General features: G+C 39.0%; 1 protein-coding gene across 5 annotated transcripts in view; it reads left to right on the top strand.

Annotated features, from left to right (window-relative positions):
• The first annotated feature begins 231 nt into the window (after positions 1-231).
• LOC6738730 (receptor-type guanylate cyclase Gyc76C) overlaps positions 232-25,157 on the top strand; it is a 38,220-nt gene continuing 13,294 nt past the window's right edge. Inside the window, exons 1-3 of one of the 5 annotated variants that reach the window (XM_039293204.2) lie at positions 232-302; positions 3,954-4,255; positions 13,963-14,205. The gene's annotated coding sequence lies outside the window, so the exon portion shown is untranslated. Of the gene's footprint in view, positions 427-3,055; positions 3,315-3,345; positions 3,365-3,953; positions 4,256-13,962; positions 14,206-25,157 lie in introns of those variants that run through there. The other 4 variants (XM_016169227.3, XM_016169228.3, XM_016169226.3 and 1 more) reach the window with 4 other exon arrangements.

The following is a 25,157-nucleotide window of genomic DNA, read 5'->3' as shown; positions in this document are numbered from 1 at the left end:
AAATATATATTTAATAGTTTATGTTCTACTTTATTGAACTGTCATAACATATCAACGCTAAGTCTGACACGCAAAGAAAAGAAAATAAATTCAACATAAGAAATATTTAAAATATGAAGTTGTCCTCGCTAAGCGTGGTGGATGTCTCCGCTATGTACATTCAAGAGAGCAATTAAGAGAGCGCCAGAGCGGTGTGACCGCGCTACCAGTACTTAAAAATACCACAGAAAGTTGATGGACGAGAGTTACGGGAATTGGCCCAACGCACTGGCCACACTGCTACATCACATATTCAAAATCGGGTAGGTAGTCGCGACGGAAAACGGAAAACGCGGACGAATCGCGCAGCCAGAGAAGCGGTAAATTCGAAATAACCGTTTGGAAAGAACAACATGATGCGGTTCTTAATTCGTTTTGAATAAAATGGTACACAGTGAATTTGTGATCTAATTGATAACCAGCATGGGCGCCGTCAGTGTTAATTGCGTTCTGAATTGCTCTTTCGAAAACGCAGACACAAACGCACACACACAAAGTAGCGGCACCCACACGATCGCAATGGCAAAAGTGCTGCAGTGATAAAACAAATGCACAGCAATAAAGGCAAAGTCGGAAAAGTTTCACAATGCACTGGCGGCCCATGCATAAAAATGTCCAATTTGGCGCTCTTTGCACTTGTCACGTCGTTGGAACAGCAAAAAACCAAGCTACAACAATAGGAACATAAACTGAAACAAAAAGAAAACCGTTTTTGCTCCGCGCTTTTGTTTTTGTTTGGACCGCCGCTCACGCACTTTCGCGCACACACGCACAAACTTTTTGCATTTGTTTTCTTCACCCGTTGCATTATCACAACAACTGATCTCCTCTCCCCCCTCTCTGATGCTCTTGCTCTCACTTGCTCGCTCTGTCTCGCCAGGGTTGCCATTTTTGACCGACAGAGTTGCACTTGTGACTATAAATAAACTTAAAAACGGTTTTATTTTGGCACAATCTTAGGAATTATTTCCGATTTTTGTGATTTGCCGCTTTGGGCGTAAATGCTTTAAAAATAGCGAAGTGCGACTGATAAATAAGATCACTCTCGCTATCTGTTGCTCTTTTTTTTGTGCACGGTGGTGTATTTGTTCTCGGCTGTGTGCAACAGTTTACACTTTTGTTTACCTTTACGGTCGGTCACCAATTGGAAATAGTAACTGCAAATTTGGTTGCCTTAAGTGTAAGTGTATTGTTTTCAATATAGACGAATGGCTCAAATGGCTATTATTTAAATAAATTAAAACATTCAACCAACGGTCATCAGGAAACGTAAAAAAAAAGTTGATCTTTAATTTAATTTCATTTTCATTTTGTTTAGTCAATAGGTTAAACGTTTTCATAATTGCTTTTAACTAGTCTCTTATCAATGTCGGGTTAACAATTTAAAGCCAGGATTAAAGATGAGGTTACATCAATTTCATTATATTTTCCATGACTCACACGATATGGATTATTAGAATATCATCAAACAAAACAATGTCCAATTTTCTTTAGCGTACGCTTTCATGATTTCGCAATAGATATTTCAAAAACATATCAGATTGACAAGTCATATCCCGACCATTATAAATCCAAAGGTATTTATGATGCAGCATACTTTTATTATTTTCGGTAATATACAAAAATATGCTTAAAATCCAAATATACAGACTTCATTTATTCGATAAATTAGTTTAGCCCGAACACTGTGATTATGACTCTTTTTTTTACCAACTTTCCTGGAACTTGGAACAATATGTCTACATACATATGTACATACATATGCTCTAAGAGGATGCAATAAATGGCACAAGGAAAAAACAAATATTCCTATATTGATCTGGGATTTTTCCTTGATACAAAGAGCCTTTATTCCACTGCAATATTGAGTCATCCAACAAGCTGTTGTTGTTGTAGATTTGGTCAGATTTTTCTATTTCTTTCTTCCTGCTGTTCTCATACTCTCTGTGCTTCTGTTTCTCCGGCTTACTGCATAAATTACATTTTCCGTTTGGACTTTGCCAGTTTTGCTAGTGTTAGCACCTCCTTGGCGAAAAGTTTCCAACGGAAATTGTCAGCAGAAATTGAAAAACTCCCATGTAAATACTCCGCAAACGCACACACGCACGCGCCCAGCGGAATACACACCAATACACAATACACACGCACACAGGAGCAGCGGCAGCGCTTAATAAAGATTAACGCATTTCTTATCAAGCGGTGATAGCGGGCAAAGAAGATGGAGAGAGCCGGAGCGAGACAGAGCACTAGCACTGCGACAGCATTTGAGCTTCGCTTTTCGCACACCCGATAGAGCGGCATAGAGTGGGAAAGGGACGGAGACAGACGGAGACAGTGATATCTTTTCTCTGCCTGATTAGCAGTAGCAGCGTCTAGTTTTTCTCGTGTTATTTATTTGTTTTCTGCTCTCCGCCGCCGCTCCCGTTGCCTCTCCCTCGCAGCAGCCGCCTACGAACGCCGACGCTGCCTGCTTTATTTTCGCGCCGCTGCTGATAAAATAAAGAACAATATTAATTTAAGTTTAAAAATAGAATTCGCTGCAGATGCCCATTGCATGAATGTGTGCGAGCGGGAGAACGAGAGAACTGATTTCGCTCTCCCGCTCTCTTACAGCACACACATGTTGATCCGCAGCGGCAGCGTCAATTACTGTTCTCATATCATCTCCGAGAGCGCGGGAATCAGTGATGGCATGTGAGAGGAGGAAATCTTTGGCGGATAGCAAAAACCGCTAAATGTGTGGGAGTCAACTTTATTTGTTTTAGTACTATTTATAAAAGATCGAAATAATATTTATACCGTTTGTCATACAATTTTTAAATTAAGATTATGTTTTTCCAAATTACATGCGCTTAATATAATTAGGCTATTTATTTCTTAATCCATTTAAACATAGTTTCAAAAAAACTAAAAATAGTGCTGATAATATAGCTTAGATCAGATATCTTTTGGATATCCCACACTGAGCGAAACTACCTTAACACGGAAAAGAGGCCAGAACTAGCGAAAAAAGCCAAAGTGCCATCTCTGGGAGCATGCGGAGCATGTCGCTCGTCCGATTTTCGTTTGGGGCTTTCAGTATTATTCTATTCGCCTGCGCCCCAAGTTGTTTTTTCGGATCGGCAAAGCCGCGTGCGCCCCACCGCACTCTCGCACACACACACACATATACGCACTCACAGAAAACGATATTATGCATACATATATGTATGTTTAATATATATATTTCTCTGATTGGATTGGGGCAAAAACAAAACCCAAAGAGTGCGAAAAAGGTGAAAAAAAGTAAAAAAGCCGAATAGGATTTCGAATAAAATCCAGTGCGGTTTGTGTTAATAATTATTATTGAATGAAAAACAAATTCCGACAAATGTGTTAACAAGAGTGTTCGCAGCCGCAGCGCCATAAAGTTTACAACAATACGGGAAAAAAAATCGAAAAAATAACGAAAACTGGAATTTGTGATAATTGTTTTTCGGGCCAGTCAGCGAGAGGGAGAGCAGTGCAAAGATAACAGATTTGTTTCGTGTCCCTGATAAGCGACTCCACTGATACAGCGGTGTAATTTTGGACATCCGAACCTTGCCATATTAACTTGCTTATTTGACTGTAAATTCCGAAAATTATACTCAAACATTTAGAATTTGAACAGTTCGGCATTCGATTGTTCTTCCAGATTCTTCGCCGTAATCTTGTTCGCTCTTTGCGCTTTAAGAACCAGAACCCAATACAATGCATTTCTCTCTTCTTTTTGATTGCTCTTTTAGCGTGCGATTGCCTTGTTGTGAAATTTACCGCTACGAACATTAGTTAGTTATTCACTCTCTCCCACTAGCTATCTGCCCATGTGCAAAAACAACAAAAACCACGCGAAATTTAAATGTATATTAAACCACAATATTTCCCATCCGAAGAGCGAACGCGAGTAAATAGCAACCGGAATAACAAAAAGCACAAAGTGAACAATCGTTAAACAACCAAAAAGCAAGCCAATTAGAAAAATAAACACTGCGCAAAAATCCAACAAGAAAAAAAAAACAGGAGAATAGAAAGGAAAACGCCGTGATCGTGAAAAACAAAAAAACTTTATCTAACTGTAAATCCGACCGCCAACGTGGGAGGCATCCGAAGCGAAAACATCGGATGAGCAGGCAGAAAAGAGAGAGAAGAGCGATCTCTGGCAAAAGCTGATGACAAAACGAGCAAGGGCATCCATGTAAGTTGGCCTCATATCTTAGTCAAGAAAGATTAAAACGATCTCGCGGAATTGAAATGACCAGTAAATATGTGTATATAGTTATTAAATAGATTTCGATACGATTAGAAACACAACTAAAATAGTTCGTTTTAAAATTATCACAGAAAATGCATTGCAAGCAGTTGTATGAAATCAGCCGATTAAATCGATTAAAAAAATCGACATCGAAATTTGTTAGTTTTACAAGAAAATTTACCAATTTCCTGTTGAACTTAAAATATATTCATATTTTTCGTTACTGCTGAAAAAGTTTACTTAATCTCCGGCAGTTCTGCTTTCAATTTATTTGCCAAAAACCAATACTTTTTGGTAATTCGTAATGCGAGCTATTTCCGATTTAAATAATTACCCCGATGCGTGTGTGGTGTCAGTGGGAAAGCGAATGCATTGAAACCGAAACTCTTGGGTTACCCATCAGCTGGGACCCAAGCTCCTCTTCAGATTTTCCCGCAATTTTCCCGCTTTTCCGAATGAGGGAGTTCGATAAAAGTTGGCCACCAAAATGCCGGCAATGAACCGCAACAAGTTGGCTTTTCCCATCGTTGTTCTGTTAAAAGTCGTTGGGGGAGTGCTCAAATTGCTGATGTGGCTTCAGGCGTTTTCCCCTTAGTCTTTACGTACATACATACATACATACATACATAGCCTTCGGGGAGCCTTTTCTAAACAATTTCATTTGCGTTTTCTGCTGGTCGAACTAAATTTTTATGGTGCGGAAAAGGAAAAAATTGAAATTGAGAAAAAATCAAATCTTGAACGTACTGCATTTTTTTGGGTGTTTCGTTTGTTTACATTATTCTCGGTTTGCTAATGAAATTGAAATGTTCGATGTCTGAAAACGTTCTATTAATAAGTTTGTGTATTTATAGGGAGGCGCTCGCTATTTGCACAGGAGTGTGTTTGTGTGCCTGTGGGGGTGGTGGGTGGGTCTCGTAATTGACAGCTTCCTCGAGACCTTACAGCATATTATTTTTGGCAACTGGCAGAAACGCAGAATGCTCACAACTTGCACGTTGAATCGTATTTTTTTTTGGGTATCTGTTCTGTGTCAACATTTGCGCAGAAATACAAATGTTTCCCCCATTTCCATGGTGTTTGCTTGCAAAATATTAAGTAATAAACATGTTCGACTCCCTATTTCTGGCTTCAAAGCCAACCATGCCGTCGTCTTCCACCATTCAGATTGAACAGGTGTTTTCTGTTTTTTTTTTTTATCAATTTATCCTAGAAAGTTCGCAATGTAGGTGCAACTAAACTTAAAAGAAAATATTGAGAATATTTATTTGCGTTATACAAGTTGTAGTATAAAGTAGCCATTTAATTTAAATAGATTCCTTGAAGCGTACAATACATTAATGTTATTTTCCAAATTATACCAATTCTAAATTTAGTGTTTTTTGTCGATATGCAGTAATTAGTATTATTTTAAGCTGATATACCTGAAATTCTTTTTGGCCCAAATTAAAATATTCCTAAATTGCGTTAGCTAAACAATTCAGTTTGGTTTTTTTGGCCGAATTTTCTCACTCTCAGAAGCGTATTTATTCGCATAATTTCCCTCGCGGCCGACGTCGCATCCGCAAAAAAAAAAAGAAAAACAAACCTAGCAAAAAATATTTTAAAAGGCGTTTGCTTAGTCTTTTTCTGGTTCGCACACAGCCCTAAACTTTTACCTTAAATATAGAATCGTTTTCAGGAACTCTGGAACAAACAATTTGCTTGCGATTAGCTTTCATGTACATACTTCGGGGCATACAGCAAAGTTTTGAAATGAAATGAAATTAAGCTAATAATTGGGCGGAAAACATAACAGCAAAGCTACGAAAACTGGAAAGTTAACAAGTTAAATAAAAATTGCATTTCTATGTTCAATGTTTGTATAATGGACGTGAGTTAATCTAAAATAATAACACGGGTTGATTTAAGTTGAGATCCTGGTCTAATATCATGTATTTGCCCCTAGTTCCTGGTTTAAAACGAGCTCTGTTCAAACAATTGTTCTTCTGCTTCTCGTTTTTTTTTTCACTTTTTGTATATTCATTTGCGCTAAAACCGCAAAAAGTTTTGTGGTTCGGCCACGACGCAATCTTATCATCTAATGTTCTAAAAATAGAAGCAACAACTACACCATGCATGTGTGGATGGTGGGGCCCCATCGTCAGTACCGTCCCTGAGCGGGCCTCTGGAACTTGGAGCGAAAATTGTCGCCCAACCTTTTCAGCTCTATCTCGCTATCTATCTCTATCTCTAGCTGTATCTTTATTTGTGTGGGTATAAATAATATGGAAGCATGGGCGTATCTCTATCTGAGTATCTGTATCTGTATCCGTATCTGTCCCTGTATCTGTATCTGTATCTGTATCCGTGTGGTATCGCCTGGTCTATACAGCAGCATTGTATCTTTTTGCGAATTTCGCTAACAACAAAAATTTCATTTTCTTCTTCTTGGCTGTGAATTTTGTACTTCTGTTGTTTTCTTTTAGAGCGACCGTGTGATCATTTAGCGTCCTGCTAATTTAATTTGAGTCTTCTGTTCTTGTTTGGGATGTCTGTTTTTTTAAAGTGTATGCGAGAATGTTTTCAAAGTTTTCGAGTATGCAAAGATCTTGCTCTGCTACAATTCCATGAAAATAGTATAGAAAATATTTCCTACATTCTTACACTTTTCAATTTTTAAACTATGCATTTTCATGGAATTTTTTAATTATTATAACATAAGTCTGCCTACGGGTTTCTTTTTATAAAAGTGAATACTCTTAACTATATCTTAGAACGAAAACAGCTTAGGCACTCAAAAATTTATTTATATTTCGTTCGAAAAAACTGTCAACTGTCAATAAGAAATTTGACGCCCATAATTAAATTAGAAGTAATATACTAACTGAATCTAATACAATTTTGCTATATTTTTGGGCTTTAAAATTCCGTAAGAATCAGGCGAGCCACTGCGTCATGGGCCAATAGTTATACCCATTGCTCGCGGCCTAAAAGGGTATGCTACACGCGTTGAAATATAGGTTTCAACCCCTATTATATTCCATCTATTTATAATTAGGATAAATGGGGCAGTCTATTCAGGCATGTCCGTCCGTGTTGTCCGTATGTCCGTCCGCACGATCGTCGAGGTCTCGAAAACTATAGGTAGACTTTGGATTGAACATAATGATTTTAGTTACGATCACTTCTCTACAATCTAGGTGAAATTTTGTATTTTGGTATCTGTTTTATTTCTTAAATCTTGTTTCCAAATCGTGTGGGATATAAGATAATTGCAACATTCTATTGTGAAATACTATTTATTATTTTTGGAAACTTTTCACGATTGTAACGGTTTCGTATTGCGAAAAACAGAAAAATTACCGCACCCAGTACACAATTTAAATTTGTATATCATATCAACACTTTTATTGATCAGCGCATTTTATATCCGTTCACACCTCCAAAAATTACTGTCACTTTGTTTAATCATCCATTTATGACAGGCAGGCAAGCAGAAAAGAAGGAACATGCCAAATATTTTTTCTTTCCAATTTTCTTTGCTGTCAAGCCTGAAAAGTTTTTTGCGCGTTGTTGAAATAATACACAGAAAGCCGAAAAAATAAGAAACAGTGTTGGAAACAAATAAAAAATTGATTGGGAATGTAGCTGTTGTGTAAAAATTTCCACAGCCCGTATCAGGAAAAGTATAAAAAATATTCCACAAGGCTAAAGAAAAGAAGTCGCTGGCCCGCTTTTTATTTAAGAGAAAGGGACATTATTTGCCTAATCATTTAACAGAAGATTGCGGTATGTTAATAACTGCGATTGGCAATTGGGGAACATTTGTGTTGGTTTATTGAAATTATAGAGTTTACCGCGGGATGTGTAGCAAAAATTCCACTATAAATAATTTGACACTCGGAATCCGTTGGCACTGCATAAATTAGACAGAACATGGTAGACACCAGGTGACCATGGCCAAATCAATGCGAATGACTTGGCTGACTTCCTCCTGCCTCATCAGCTGAAGCAACAAAGGAGGAGCCCACATGTTGGTCTGTGGTGGGTTTCCTGAGAGGTCTCGATATCCTTGTAATTTGATTTGCATATATGCAAATGCACTCGAAGCAAGCTAGAGGTTCCACTTGACTCCTTTGGCAAACAAGGACTTGCAGCTCCTTCTTTGAAATGTTGCTAATTGTTTTGAGTTTTGGTGGCTGCAGAATGAAGGATTAGGCGGGATTATGAACGAAGTGGAAGTAATTTCCATAAATATGCACATCTTGGTCTTTCCAGAGAGAGAGCATAGTTAGGCTTAGACTTGTAGCGGTAGTTAGTGCTTAGTGCATGCACCAAGGTATTAAATATTCAGAACAGATTTTGCGATTTAAAAACACTCGCCTTACTTAGCAGCTTGCTTTCAATTGCCTTTCATAGCACCACTTTCTCAGATTAAATGTATGAATGTGTTGCCAATTTACGTTTTGATATATTTGGCAAGATATCTAGATGCCATTCAAGCCACCATTCCGTCTCTTAATGTTAACTCGTTTTTCGCCTTAGTCGAGTCTACTCGAATGCATGGAATGCAATGCAACAGCCACACCGAGAATTACGTCAATGAGACCGACAAGTGCATAAGCTTCATCCTTGTATTGGCGGAGCGTGAAATGAGCGAACCCCACAACCCGGCTATTCTGTTGCCCTGGCTACCAGTTTCCAGTTTCCCAAGTTCCCCCTTGATTCCCAACTACTGTGCTCCGACATTTACCTATTTGTGGAAGCCATGGAAGCCAGGCATTCGTTTCGACCAGGCTAATGCATCCCGCAACAAAATCCGCCCAAAAACGGGGTAGATCGATGCAGTCGCGGATTCTGGGGAATGAGTGAATGAATTTAAATGCGTTTTTTAGCTATTACCTAGATGAATTGTTTCCAGAAGAGCAGCTTTAAAGCAGCTTTACACTAAAACTTATTTCATTTACGTTATATTTCGAATATAAATGAATGCATTATTTGCTTTGGTTTCAAGCCGTTTCACATGCTAAAAGAGCCAATTAAACATTTAATTCGAGTCAATACCGTAGTCGAAAGCCTCCTTGTTTTTCCGCCAATTAGCAGAACATCAGCGGTACAACGGGACCAACTAGTAGTCACTATCAAAAAACAGATTGTTGCATGCACCCAATGTGTGCTGTGCTATGCAACCGAAAAGTGGAAGCACGCTTTGTGTTTTCCTGCTAAATATTTTCATTCATACACACTGATACATACACAAATATGAATTTTATGTGTCCATGAAGCAGCTGTGATTTACAACCACTGAATGGTGCTCAATGAAATATTTATATGAATAGGGGCTAACTGATTTAAAGCATTTGAATACGACTGTATTTTCTTTTAATTTCCATGTTTTAAATCCTAATTAAAGCGTACACAAATATGCCAAGCCATACAGAAAAGTGCAAAATAATATTTGCTATGTTTTTAAATGTAATAAACTTATTTTTATTTTGTGGAAATATTTAAGCGTAAGCATTTGTTTTCAGCGCAATTATTAACATTGTTTATAGACCAAAAGCCAAACACAAAGCTAGCACTTATAAAGTGTGTGTTGACAAAAAATAGTTGAAAACGGGAGGAAAATTATTTTGCACAAATAGCCGTGGGCTCCCAATTTGGCCAATAAAAAAAAGACCTTTTGCCTCGGCTCCTTGTTTTATGGCATTATTCCTGTGAGACATGACATGTGACAAGTGACAATTGGTAGTGGATTTAGTACAAGTTTGCTTTTGTTATGTATATTTGTACATTTATGCGGGAATTTCATAGTCAGGCGTTTGGGATTTGTTCAAGCAAATCAGTGCTGTGACATCTACTTTGGTATTTGCTTGACTGACTGTCTATATTTCAAGTATGTTTTCAATATGCATGCACTAATTTTCATAGCAAAATGCTTGGGCAGAAGTAATAAATACCTCATCGCCAATTAAGCTCACTTCTGGCCTTTCGGTCAAGTTTATTAAACTTTTTTCGCGGCCAAAAGTTTCGGCGAGAATTTGAACTGAAAGAACCAATCCAGAAGCGATAAAAAGAAAGGTCAAGGGGTCAGTGCACTCTATTGTTCACTAAGTTTGGAATTTCTTATCTGGCTTGCAATTGCCGGCCAAAGTTCCATAAGTTGGCGGCAATGCAAAATCAAGAATTGTTTCAATACAATTAAAATCAAAATTAATGCAAATAATAATTGCGGCCTTAATGTTCAATTAAACCTTTGACCTGAGAATCGTTCGTTAATGAATTAAACATGGAATTGCAAATGAGCAATGTAATCATATCACTTAACCAAAGATATTGCCATAAATATTCGCATGACATTTCTGTTGACACTTTACACTTTACCCATGTTTATCCTAAATCACACGCTTTAAGCCACAAGTGCGTTAAGATTCCTGGAAATCCGCAAATAATAAACATAAAACACGACTTGCCCGAACCGTAATTTACATAATTGTAATCTACCCACAACAAAGCTGCTAATCTATTCGGTGATTTGGGCAACCTTGTTGCCCTCGGACTCGGCGACTTCCCTTCCAATCCCACCTCTGGCCAAGTGGCCATCATTTTGGGGCCCTTTCAACGCTTTTGTAGGCGAATTGTTTATGTTTGGGCCCAAAGGCCCGGCACTAAATTATGTTGTTTTAACTTGGCATTAATGGCCCGGCCTTCTCGACTTGCTGCTGTTCCTGGGCGCTGCCACAAGACGGTGTCGATGTGACCGGAGGCGATGTTTACCCCCCAATTCCTCCACCAGCTCCTTTCCCGGAAAGTGTCGATTGGCAGTTCCTGCCCTCCACTTCCACTTCCTTGCTTACCATGACCCCCACCCCAGTAAAACCCCTCCATGTGCATAAATTAAGTGCCTCAATATGCCAAAAGCAACAGATAAGCGAATTTATGGGGCGTCTTTGCAGTTCTTGGCTTAAGCAGGTTAACAATAGTTCGTTTTTGATTGATTTTTAAGAGGAGTTGTTAAGTATGCTATGCATTAAAGTTAGTTGCAACTTAAAAAAGCTAAAGATACCAAATATAAACTGAAGGTTTTAAACTTAATGTGTTCCTGCTAAATGTGATGTTATGGTTAAAACGTATGCTCTTGTTCAGCAAAGTTTAGTCAAATTATTATATAAACATAATTGCAATACACTCCATATAGTTGATATCTCATTTCTTGCTTTTAATTTGCAACTGCAGAGGCGACCCTCGGTCCTCTCTTAAGATATTTTTCAGCGAAAGCAAACAATTTAGCAAGAATGTCACGATTCCACAGCCCGCTCGAAAATTTGCCTATGGCCCTGCCTTGCCAGCGACACAAGATGCGATACATTTTCCGATGAAAATATGAAAGGAACTCGCTGTTATCAGTGTCCGCCTACCTGGCGGCCAGTTTTCCCTGCCGCTTTTCTTCTCGGCGCCCTTTCGTCATGGGCAATATATGTGGGCTTGCCTGTGGCCCCAATTTGAGTGTTTTTGTTTAATAAACAGAATGTAAGTAGAGTAGATTGAAGAAAACGACGCCAGTGCGGCGGTGAAAGTCCACAAAGGGTCTGCTTCCCCCTCAGTTTTTCCTTCTTCACTTCACTTTGTCGCTGCGTTTGTTTGTCTTAATTTTTTGGGCGGGGTTTCTCTCTATTAGCATTAATCGCCATCGGAAAAGTGCGAGGAAAATGCGATGTGCGAGTCAATATGCATGCCCGAGAGGTATCGAGCTATGGAGCTCGATGTATGGACACCACCTGCCCCATCTCCCCCAGCGCCCAAAACAGCCAGCCATAAATTTACGACTCTTGGAGCTTTTAACAACTGTTTGTCCTGCAATTTCCCCACAAACGAGAGAGAAGGAAAATTTATTATTATTTTTATGGGCTCTGCGAATTTGCTCTCGCCACCAATTTAGGTGTAAGAAAAAAGAAAATGTCGGTGAGGGGGTGGGGGAAATTCTTGGAAAAGTGTACCCTGGATACGGGCACAAAAGTTTTTTAATAACTTGGCCTCTTCCCAGAAAAACTAAAATGCACCCGTTTGCTTAGCATACTTTTTAGGGTAGGCGCTCTATGAAAGCAATTAGCTCCGCTCCACTCGCCCCGCTTCATTTGCATCCATAGCCACCCAATGCTGCACTATGCCGTGGGCGTGGTCCCGCCCACTTTTCAGGACATGTAAGGCCCGCGGAAAAAAGCCAGAACCAGCATAAACTCAATTTGCCACCGAGCTGCGTCACATCCTATATGTTTGCTGATAGCGGGTGCAAGTTTGGCTAACATGAATTGATTAACAATGTCAAAGGGGCTTTTCGCACGGTGGCCATCAGGAATCACATTTGCATTGGCCGGAAGCAACAGATGATAGAATTTTCCACACATTTTCACAGCAGGCAGAACCCGAAAGTAAACCAAGAGGTAGCAGGAAAAAGTCGCATCGATTCGGTATATTTAATGGGAAATTTAAAGCAAGCTTTGGTTTTAAGTTTTGAATTTATGCTTTTAATTGAAAACTTTCCTTTTCTGCATTAAAAATATGTTTTAAATACCCCGCGAATAATATCATCTCATTAGGATATAAATTCATCTTTGCCCAGCCTTCTTTCTTACTTAAAGTGGAATTTCGCCGATAAAATGTTTCTTTATTCTCACAAAGATATTTAAGGCATTTTAATATTTGACTTTGCTTAATAATCCACAAGGATCCTTGTCCTTGTCCTTGTCCTTGCTGCGTTGACGATTTTCTGAACTATTTTTCACTTACATTTTCCGCTTTTTTTTAAATATTTTTAGCTGTTGGCATTGTTGATGCAGGCTAATTTGTTGCCACTGCAAACAGTCAATTAATTGGCATCGTTAGGGGTATTTTTTTCATCACAGGACTATGCAAATATACAAAGGTCAAATAATGAATTAATTGAAGATGCGCGAAATTGAAATTTGTGAATACAAATTTTTCCCGTCCTATCATGTTTTTTAATAATTAAATTTTAAAAGTATTTTCATCCCATACTCAACATTATCCGCTGCAAAAAAGCAATAATACGGTCGGTAAACTTTTGCTCGCAATTCGGATGCAACTGATAAATGTGAGGAGGAGGAGGGAATGGTGGTGCAACATCATCGTGTGCCCCGGAAAAACTTTAATTGCGAGATGGAAGTAAATAACAATTCTGTGAAAATAAGTCAACGTGAAAACTTATCCACATCTGTTGCATTTCTTTCCTGCCGGCTTTAAAACATATTTTAATGCGAAAACAATACGCTTACAACATTAATTAATTCTGTCAACAACAACAAACTGAAAGAGGCCGAATTTGTCATATAAATGTATAAACTGCGCCTAAAAAATCAAAGAAAATATATAGGAATTTTTAGAGGTGGGGTAATAGCTTCAGGCTTATGTAAATATTTTTAAAGTTCTGAAAAAAAATGTTGTGTTTATACGCTCGTTGAAAAAAATAAATGTAAAATTGGCCAACTTAATTCGGTTCAACAACTTTGGCGCTTCGCTAATTGCTGGATTTTCCGCCCATCAAACGAAGATTATAAATTAACTCTATCGCCTTTTACCGGCAATGTTTGTATATGCAATTTAAATTGAAACAAAAATATTGAAAATTTGTATTTTATATATTTTTGCAGCTCCGGTTTAATATAAACATTGTTGAAATACCATTAAACAACAAGCGTTGCAATCGATTCCTAGGACTATATGTTTCAGCGTGAAAAAGGACCCACATATTTCCTTTAACAAAATTGTCCTTTGCAATAAAAGAAGTAATATTTATTCGACGGAAATCAAAATTAATATATATCTGGAGCTGTGGTTGTGACTACACCAACAATTGCAGCAAATACTTACACACTATACAACAAACATATCGCGTAAGTATGAATGTTTTTAAAATTATTTTTATACTGAATATATATTTTTGAAGTAAATATATTGCTCACATTCATTTAATTGTTGTTCTCAATGCTTTTTATCTCTTATCAGATGCATAAAATGTATCATTACCACATTTTACATATTTGCGACTTGCAATTTACGCAAAATGTGTTAATTGCTTACTTAATCACAAATGAAAACGAACATGTGCAAAAATTGTGCTATGAGTACAACTCGACTTTCTTATACAATATCTCGTTTATACGAATGCGAGTTTATAAGTATGTAAGTTTCGACGTTTTTTCACTCGATTTAAAACTTCAAGTCTGATTCATTCGCTGGTCGTTCGAACTCGCTCGAGTTTCTGCCACTTTTTCCAGTCAGCTTCGCAGAGCCAAAAGCGTTTTGGCAATTTAGTTTAAAAACTCGGCTCGATATGCAAATACGAGGCTATTGGCTATTTCATGGTTACACTGCTGTTTCTTTATTTTTATTTTTTTTTATAGTTCCTAGAAATTTACAAGGGAGAGAGCGAAGTAAGTCGGCGCAACTAAGTTGCGGCAAACTCAATTAAAAGTTAAATGAAATTAAGGCTTCTTGTTATGGCTTGTTAATGCACTAAGACAAGGTCGGCTTACTATATTTCAAATGCGAATCGCAAATGTTTTTGTTACCAACTACGCAAAGAATTCTTTCGAGACTATGCGGAAATCTTAAAACTTGTATCTTTTTAATCCGAACGCGAGTTGGCAAGACCTTCAACCCCGTGTAAACTTTTGTTTATTAGCAACTGTTACGGTAATTTACACATTTCATTCTCAGCTCGCATTTATTCTCTAAGAGATATCGCATTTGTCAGCACACATAAATATATATAATATAGTTAAGATCGCGCCATTTAGCGGCACTCAGTCGCAAATCCATTGGCGCAAATGGAGCCAGAGCATATGTACATACATATTGCTGACATGGAGAACCGCACAGTGCGAGTATATTATGCACGATAAATTAATGATAATTTAAAGATATCTTTTATATAAACAATAAATTTTGTTCTCGCTGAATTGGCGCGTTCTATAAATAGAATCCGAGCAGTTACAAAAAGCGGCGATTAGTTAGTAATATGATATGTCGCCCGGTTGGGTCTCTGCAACGATATCGCTTTAGCTCTATGTATGTATGTATGTATCTACATAAATATCGAAATATTATTATGAAAACAGGAAAATATTCGTTGTTTATTCATTAGGCGACTTGGCGGGGCGTGTGTAGGGGATAAAGCCTGAAATACAGACTTTTGTCCGATTAAGCCAAAGGTGTTGGCAGACCTATACCTCTCGGATTAGTCTAGGCAAACAGTCAAATCTGAGCAGTCTAAAAATAGCCGGCACCTTTGCACAGTGTTTAATTAATTTTAGCTTGCTACGACGACATCTGGTCAATATTTAAATTGTGTTTAATGATCTTTGACTATTTGCTTTGCCTAAACTCGTTTGCGGGTTTCTAATTATAGTTCTATGTATTTCGTTAACCGGCTATGATTTTTATTGATATAAGAAATGATCAAGGTTATTTGTGGCTTAAGATGGCTATATGCATTTAAGCAACAGAAAAGAATAGCCACGTTTCATCCGCATATATAGTTAAACCAATAAGTATAACTCTTTCTCATTTAATAGTATGTAACAGTTAGAAAAAAGGGTTTCCACCCTATAAAGTAACCCATGTCTGTTTGCCAGTTCGTATGTCTGTCCGTTTGTTTGTCCGTTTATCTGTCCGTTGGTATGTCCCTATAAACGTCGAGATCTCGAGAGTTGAATTAGGATGCAGTCTCGGAAACTGTCACCATCTCCCCTATAATTCCATTAGTTGAGTAAGAAGTATCTAAAAGAATTTCATATTAAAATACAACTCCTTTTTTATAAAGTTTATATTGGAAATTAAATCTGAATCCGGGAATCACAACAGAACTGAAAAATATGAATAGGAAGCTGAACTCGAGTCAATATCTCTTGTTTTTCTTCAGTTATCTACTCACTTTCATCGTAACGCGGAAGTCAGCCAAGGGCGCCCAATTTCCATACAACAGGCAGCCGTTGAAGTCTAACAAAAAAACCATTGAAAAATCGAAAAATAAACAAAACTCATTCTCTATCGTCTACCGTTTCGATTCAGTTTCGCTGTCGATTAGTTCGAAAAAAAAGAACAGAAATCTCGTGAAATGAATACAAGCTTTAACTGTCATTATTCACGGATTCAAAGCCGAAAGGAAAACAAAGCGTAAGGAGAATGAATTTGTTAAGCGGCAATTAAACGTCAATGGCAACACTTGAAATTCGATTCTAAGACGATGGATCGTTTGTTTTTTTTTTTTTGTTTTTGGGTCTTTAGAGCTTGCTGAGTGGTCTTATAACTGACATTTTCAAGTGATTATATTGTTCAACTCGATTTCGTTTCGCCCTCAGTCAATTATTTGTTTTTGTTTGCCGACGAAATCATTTGGTTATCTTGAGTTCTTATCAAGTGATTCGCTTGTACGTACGTACTATTTAGGTATACGACAAGTAATGCTCTTCGCCTTCCAATAATTTACGTGAGTGTTTGTGGCGAATGTGATAGCACTTGATTGGAGTCGGAGGCGCCGGGTAATTAGCTTAAAAATATGTGTAAGCCCACGCCGAGAAGTCCATCAATCAATGGAATGGAATGGAGGCGACTACTTGGCTGCTCCGGCATTACGTCAAAAACGTATGCTAACTGCCTTGATTGGCGGCGGAGAAGAAGCTTTGGCGGTTACAAGTTCAATGGGCTCTATCAGTCAATGGAAGCCACTGGGAGTCGAGCCGCAATCGAATTAGCTCAAGAAAATTCAATTGAGAGTGGTCTGTGGGGCAAGAATCTTTCATCGGTGGCAGGGGTTAAGTAATGCAAACATCGTTGACACTAGCGACATTTCAACTCACAAACGATTTTTGTTTTAATTAGGTGTTCTAGTCGGCGGAAAGCGATTTGAAAATTGATTGATTATAACAGAATGTTCAACCATACTATTAATATGTTATTCTTTAAATTAACAGGAAATCATTAAAGTCAGCCAAATCGATGATAAGCAGCGTGATCATATCATCTTAAAATGGGAATTCGCAATGGGTTTTGGAAAAAATCCCCAACTATCAAATAGTTGCTCTAGATCCGACTGCGTGGGATTCCCCACATATGTATAGATCTACACTTTTTCAGCAGAATTTGACACTCTTTCTTTTGAGAGAATCCATTATTACCCAATTTTGATTCACACAGAGCATTGATTGCCAGATCACTACTCATTGTTACAAAACAATACGATTAGAAACCAGCAAAGAGTATCTTTTTCGAGACAAAAGAACGCCACTTAAGCATAATCGAGCTCTATTAGAAAAGCCGACAAAAATCCAATTACACTTAAAGAGTATTTGATTGGCCGACATCATCGGATAATTTAAGTAAATGCCAATTAATTGAATCTGACAGAAAAGAAAAGCGAAGACAAAACAAATCGAAAACAACCACATCCAGTTTGGTCAGGTAGCTCTGGTAGCTGGGGGGCACCAATAAAAACTAGCAGCTGAAAAAGCTGAAAAAAGCTGAAAACCATTTATCATGTAGTGTCAAATTTGAGGTTTTTGAGGTTTGGAGTTTCGGCATTGTTATCTTGTGACCTGGAAGTCAATGGCCATCGCTGGATCGGATGAGGAGCTCTGGGCTCCGGAGGTGCCGCCAGTTGGGCTGGGCACGTTTGTAGATGAGCTACTTTGCAACTTTTTTTTTTCGTGTGGCGATTGTAATCTTCGAAGACCCCCTAACTGCTTAATTAATGCGTTTTCGCTTTCTACTTTTCGGTTGTCGCGTGGCCAGACAATGACTAATCAGAAAATAGAAGTAGCTTTTTGTCTTCCCGCCGCCAGTCTTCTTGCTTCTGTCTTCTGCTTTCATTTCGCTTTTCGCCCGGCAATTCTTCGTCTTGGGGGGTTAATTGAGAGACCGCCCGGTTGGAGCTCGGTAGTGTTGGGTTGTGCAAACAAATTGCATTAATTTGTGTCTTATTATTTAATAACAAAATAAATAGAGAACGGCCGACAACGAATTGATAGAGTGCTCCAGTTGGAGGTTGGAGGTGGTGGTGGGTATTTAGCACTTTTCTGGCGCCACTGGCCGACCAATTATTTTAATTCCGATCAATTAGGAATCAAACGAATTGCACGGAATTGCGCCAAGCAAGGATAAGTCGTCTTTTGCGAATTTTTCTCTTAAAGCCAAAACTATTTGCCATCGGAGGAAATCCCTCTTTAGTTGGGATTCTCTTGGCTTGCCATGGCAAAAGTTTGTCCTTAAAAGCAGAATTTTAATTGCGGCTTTTCGATTGTCAAGAGGTGATTACTACATATCTTATATAGCGGGACTTTTCAGTGCAGTGTTGGGTATGCCATTAATTGTGGTTGCACGGAACACACTCTATTCATAACCTCGAATCACCCAATATACAATCAAAATGTCATACTGACTCTGCACCTATTTCGCTTGTTTTTGTTTTGTGTTTTTTTTTTTATATATTTATTTGCATTTTCCCCACCTAGCTTTTTAGCAAAACAAATTTGCTGTTCATTTATCGAAATATTTTCATTTGGGGTTCGGAATCGGATTTTCATACATACGTAGTCAACTGAACAGTTATATTCGGGGAAACCATAAAACCATAAATTTCGTATTTATTAATGTGCACACACACGTGTGTGAGTGGGTGATTGAGTGTGTGGAATGAAGGTGCATGGAATCGATATTTGGAGGCGCCCGAAAAGAGCAAAAGTGAATTGCCATTGAATATACCAGGGTTGCATGGCATTATAATGATTATGTCGATGACTATGACTATGATTATGATTATGATTATGGGATGGGAATCGAAGACGCTCAGGGAACGACTTTTATCGCCCAGTGCGCCTGCTTTCCCGATGGTATGTTGTGCCGTGTATATACATATATACTATTAATAATATTTTATGTGCAAAAATATTCCGATCGCGGTGGTGGGAGGCGGGAGGATGTGGGGTAGGCAGCTGGCCGTGTTATCAGCCAACACCCCAAAATAAAACGAATGGAACCTGGGTCGAGATAATGCCGGGTCTGGAGTGCTGGCAGAGCGCTGGCCGAGCTGATATATACGTAGTATACATATGTGTGTATGTATGTAGTTATAGTCCATCAAATGTGGGCTACGAATCTTTTTTTAGTCGCTCGCACAGCCGTGGCTTTGGCATGTGTAGACACTAAACTTATTAATAAAACATCGAGCCATATCAGCGGCGACTCTTGAGTTCCCAATCTTCTGCTCGTTTTGGGATCTTTGGCTTTGCCATCGGCTTTGTGCATTGGATATCGCCTTGGCGCGACTTGGGTTCAGAACGAAACGAATCGCCGCTGCCATTTGCTGTTTGCATATCGCTCAGCCATTAATCGCTGCTGTTTTTTGTTACTCTTTTTTTTGGTTTGCTTAAAAAGAACAACAATCACGCACATATGTACATATGTATGTATATATGGCAAGGCGTACAACAACAAATGTTATTTTTAGCTTGGAGTATTTATAAATGGCCTTGGCGCTGAGCTCAGGGCCCCGGGGAGGTGAATAAAGCGGCCGAGTAAGAGTGAGGAATATGGAGAATCGTACTATATGGTCAGCCACGATCGTCCCAGTTTTACTATATGTCATTTGCTCCTCTTTAAGGAGATGATAACACCAGGCGATCCCTTCTATAGATCAATGTAAATTGATCTGAGTTTTCAACTCCTGGAATGATATATAAATAATGGAAATATTAATGTTTTACGGGCGCCTCTAATCTCTGGGTTCTTAAGCATTTCAGATTGCACAGCACATAAATTTCATGTCAGCTGGGATTTCGCGTAGGTGGACTTCTGACCCACAGTGTTCATCATACCTGTTGTTGCTATATAACTTTTCAATTTAATTCTATAAATATTTCAGATTGCTTGGTAATTGCGGCTGATTAAAGTACGAATTAATGATTATTATGAGTTTCACTTTCATTAATAATTTAAATTAACTAAGCTTTGCTTAAATGACACTTTGTTTGCGCCCTGTTTTATGATCTGAATTTCCAATTTGTCCGCTGTCATTTCTGCTCAATATCCACCCATTCAATCCTTGCTGCTTTTCCTCCATAATAGAACCTTTTAAAGTTTCCCTCGGCTGGGCTCAACATTCATTCATTCAACCAACCATCTTGACAGCTGCAACTTGAGGAATGTACTACTCGATTCATACTTACCCTTGACTCTTATCGCGCTGCGCCCTGCGCACTTCATACTTACATATATCTTTCTTCGACAGGAACTGTCGCCTTACATAATGACTTAATAGCTAAGAGGAGAACAATAATATTAATGAACAGCGTTTCCTCACGAACGCTCCAGGAATTATTACGTATACGCCACATTGCACACAGCTTGCTGGGGGGAGGAAAAGATTTGAAATTAGTTTTTGGTGGGTTTGGCGGACTTGGAATGCTGACTCGGAACGCTGGCCAGAGAGCAGAGAATGAGCTGGGCGGGAATGAGCCATATAACTGGCCACTATAGTTAATAAAAATAATAATAATAATACCAGTTAAACCACTTTGCGTGCAATGGCAGACACAGAGGCAGCAGCACAACGACCAGCAGCAGCAGCAGCAGCAGCAGCAACTTGCATGGAACTTGTTAAATTGTTAAACCCATCAAGACAACCCAGCCCCAAGTAGTTGGAGCCAGTCCATCCAGCCAGCCAGCCAGATACCCAGATAGCCAGGCAGCCAGGCAGCCACCCTGTCACCCAAACAAATGCAAACTGGACAAGATGGCAAGGACAGCTGAGGAGCAAGTGGTTGGCACACTACTCAAAACTTGTGCTTTGATTCCTGCAAACTCATATGGCCAAATTAATTAAAAAAAAAAAACTATTGAACTCAAAATAATAATTGATAACTGAGTGTTGAAAGTGTTGCCATGTGGGTGTTTCACTATAATTCCATTTGAATAATAATCTATTCATTTCGAATAATGCAGTGCAATACGAGTTACTTTCTTCAGCTTGCCGAGAATAGAGGTTTGACTATGATATACCCAATTTCTTTAAGTGTACGTATCCAGATGTGACGCCGAGGCCACGTCGCGACGAATTGGCTGGGAAATACTCTTGAGAGCCTGCGAAGGCATCGATGAAATAGAAAACACTTCTAATAGGCGGTAAGGCAAAAAAGGAAGAGAGGCGTTGAAACTGGATAATCTTGATAGGGGAACTTCTTGTTGTTGCATTGATTAGGACTGGAGGAGTTCCAATTTAGCCAGAATATTAGTTGGGGACTCTCAGCAGATGCGATCTGGCTGGTTCTATTAGATTTTGTGCACTCAAAAATAATTGAAAACACTGAAAGTAACTACATAAAATGATGGTTACTTATAATAAATATTATAAGAAAGATATCCAGAGATTAGGACTCTGGATTAAAGAAAGGACGATGCTTAACATTAGACAAGACCAAATCGTGTTCATTTAACTGACATGCAAGCGATTTGATTTTCATCGTTTTTCATTTACACATTTTGTTGAATCCCAAGAATTCATGGCCGAAAGGCATTGTAGCATTTTATTTGCAAACTGAACGGATTCTCCCTTAGTAACTATTTTCGGGCAAAACGGAAATACTGTTTCCCATCGGCACTCAACCCTTTTTTTTTGGGTGGTGGGAGGTGGTGGAATAGATGAATGAGGATGCACGGATACAGCTCCTAACACGAGATAAGCTTTGAGCTGCTTCCGAGTTGAAGTTTGCCAAGACGAGAGCTCTGCAACTCGGCTTGTCTTGAGAGTTGTTGTGCCTTCTTGCTGTTGTATTTTGTGCCTTTTGGCGGCCGTTGCACATGTGGCGCGTATTCAAGTATTTCCCCACGGTCTATTTTTAGAAAATCCAGTTTTTTGGCAGCACCAACACTGTGGCAGCCCGTTCAGTTCAGTTCAGCTGAGCTCAGCTCCCCAGTCTGCTTTGCATGACAAACGGAGAGGAAGCGAGAGGGTCCGAGCGCAGACAGAGATGGCCAACCTGCAGCACAGATTGTGCTGGCTCCTTTTCGCCACTCATAACTAACTCCTCATAGCTCCACCGCCGCTCATAAATGTTCCACTACGCGGCGAAGTTGAACTCAGCACAATTTTTGGCAAACGACCTCAAAAGTCTTCGCAAGCCAGCCCTTCACTTTCACACGACCCAAAGCTGCAGCTTGGATGGAAACGCAGTCCGAAAATGGTTAGGACCAGTCGGAACGCCCCTCCTATCCTTATCGCGGTTTTCTCTCTCTACACTTGGAAAATTTGCTATTTTTTAAATGCATTTTTAGGATGCACTAAGCTAGAGAAACATGGATGCACATATGGTTATGTTTTTAATACAGTATCAGTAGAGAAACATGGATGCACATAAGGTTTTGTCTTTAATACAGTATCAGTAGATAAGAAGTCTAGCAACAATGATGCCGATTGTAAATACAAAGTTTTCAGGCATTGTAAGTTATATCTCCAAAATATTTGGTAATGACAGTGCTGAACTCACTTGATGTACATTATGATGTACAGTGCTAGCAAATGGATTTCCAGTGCTGTTAAGCACATTCGCCCATGAATTGTTTGCAGTGCACTTGTGTCTTTCTCTTTGTGGCTTCGTTTGGGCTGTGCCTTGCTTGTTAAATGCCAAAGCTGCCGTCACGGGTTGTCTCCTTTTACGGACAGCAAAGCGGCGCCTCATAATGGGATGAGCCCAGGGGCAGCCGAGGGGTTGGACGGAGTTTCAGTTGGAGCTGCAACAGCTCCCCTTTTCCATAGCCCCCCGGCCTCATCATCATCATCATCAGCGCCGTTTTTGGTCTCTTTGAAAGTGAAATTTGGTAAATTTGTAACACATGTGCGGACAATGCTGCCACATACTCGTCCTCATCCCATCTCAACCAGGCCGAGAATGATCTTAACTGGAAACACTTTTCCACTGAGAAATGCATTTTGATGTGTGGAGAAGTCAGTGTGAGTTGGTTGGATAATTTACAACAATTAAATGGGAGTAAGTTAGGAGACTAATTTCACTTTGAAGCCCTAACAATTTGCTGCAAATTTCATACGAAATTAATTCTATTTCAAAGCAGTGCCTTTTGTTGATTTGTCTATTTACTTATATTTGAATGCATATTTTTACAAGCTGTTGGTATGCGTAATTTTGCATCAAGAGACAATTTGAAGTGAAATTGTGCGATTCAAAATGGGTTTAGATTTCAGCAACGAAACAACAATGGCACTAAAGAAGAAACTAAAGGCGGATTAAATTTCATTCGACAATAGAGAACGTTAAGCAGAAAGGACTTAGTTCGTTTTGTATTTTGAATTTTACTCTCGAAATGAACAACGTTTTTCAACCTTTAATTTATTCCAGCCAAAAAAAAAAGAAGTGTCGTTCGAATTACCCAACACATTATGGCCATCAAAGAATTTGAAACAAATGTATATTTCTTCTTGGAAAAGCGAAAATGGTTTTTCTTTCACTTTTGCGCTACATTTTTCGATTACCATTTTTGTTCTTCCATTACCTTAGCAATGACGTTAACTAGGATTATTTGCCTCGTACTTTAAAAGTTCAAGGGTATGATGGTTCTGTCAGCAATGACAAGTAAAATAATTCACAATTGAATGCATTTTGGATGTTAAGTTAGTTAGAACTTGTTAAAACACCACCAATCACGAATTATTGACGAGTTGTGGAAAATCAGTAATGGTGATGGGTAAATAATTGTCTCATCCCGCCACTTTGTTTATTTTTTCAATTTGATTTTTTTTTATCACGGACAAATTGAAGTTTAAGCCTCATTTGTTTTCCCTGTTTGCCTGCCTTACCATGAAATTGTTATTGTAGGAGAATTCTGTTCACTTTCATTCAACAAATTGCATGCTGGTTGTATTTGGCCATTGATGCTCGATTTCCATTCGAATCACGGATTTGCGAGCCCGGAGAAGAGGAGGAAAATGTTTGTGAAATGAAGGGGGAGAGTTCGTTTGTGTTATAATTTGATTGCAGGGTGTCATACGGATGGGAGAATGTTCTGAAAACTGTTTTCAACTATATTTTCAGGTTTAAAATCCGAGAAAGTAGGAGAAATAAAAGTCAGAAGTTTCTAATTAGTTTTTGAATAGCATTTTTGTTTACTTGTAAACAATAATTGAAACAATTAAATGCAGTTTTATTAAATGTGACAATGTCACTTAACAAAATAGTATATTTTCGTACCTAGTGTTACATATTTCACTTTGTCATTTGCTTACTATTTGTGGGTCATAGGCAATACAATCAGCTCCGCCTGTCATGAGCTGTCGTTTTCACAAGACTCCTTCATGAAAAGGCCAATCCTTCGTCCTGTTGCACGGAGTGTCCTTGCGGCGATGGTGCTCCTGTGACCCGACCAAGATGGGCCTTCATTTGTCATACACATTTGACAGGGTCCTGTCTCCTCCTGTGCCCTCCTGCCTCGTCCCGCATCCCCGCTCAACTTTCAGTCAGCCATTGAGGCGTAAATTTAAAGGCTCCTCCGTCACTTCTCATCATTGGATTGGAGTCCCTTTTTGCCGCACTTCTAATTAGAAACGGCCCGCTCACATGGTTCCTCGCCCGCTGAACGCATCTCGAAGGACGATGAAATCAAATTGCACATTTGGGCTCGATAATCTAACTAATGGTGGCCCATTTAGGGCCAAACAGACCCATCTCATCCCATTCATAGGGGCCTTTGAACCCTTTTCCCGAGTCTCTCCACGTGCGGGTTTTCTGTGTGGCGAGAGATAATGTTTCATTGTGGCACAGTTTCTGTGGCACGGGTTTGT

This window comes from Drosophila simulans, chromosome 3L (assembly GCF_016746395.2).
Source record: "Drosophila simulans strain w501 chromosome 3L, Prin_Dsim_3.1, whole genome shotgun sequence".
Taxonomy (NCBI): domain Eukaryota; kingdom Metazoa; phylum Arthropoda; class Insecta; order Diptera; family Drosophilidae; genus Drosophila; species Drosophila simulans.
This window is presented reverse-complemented; position numbering and strand designations above follow the sequence as displayed.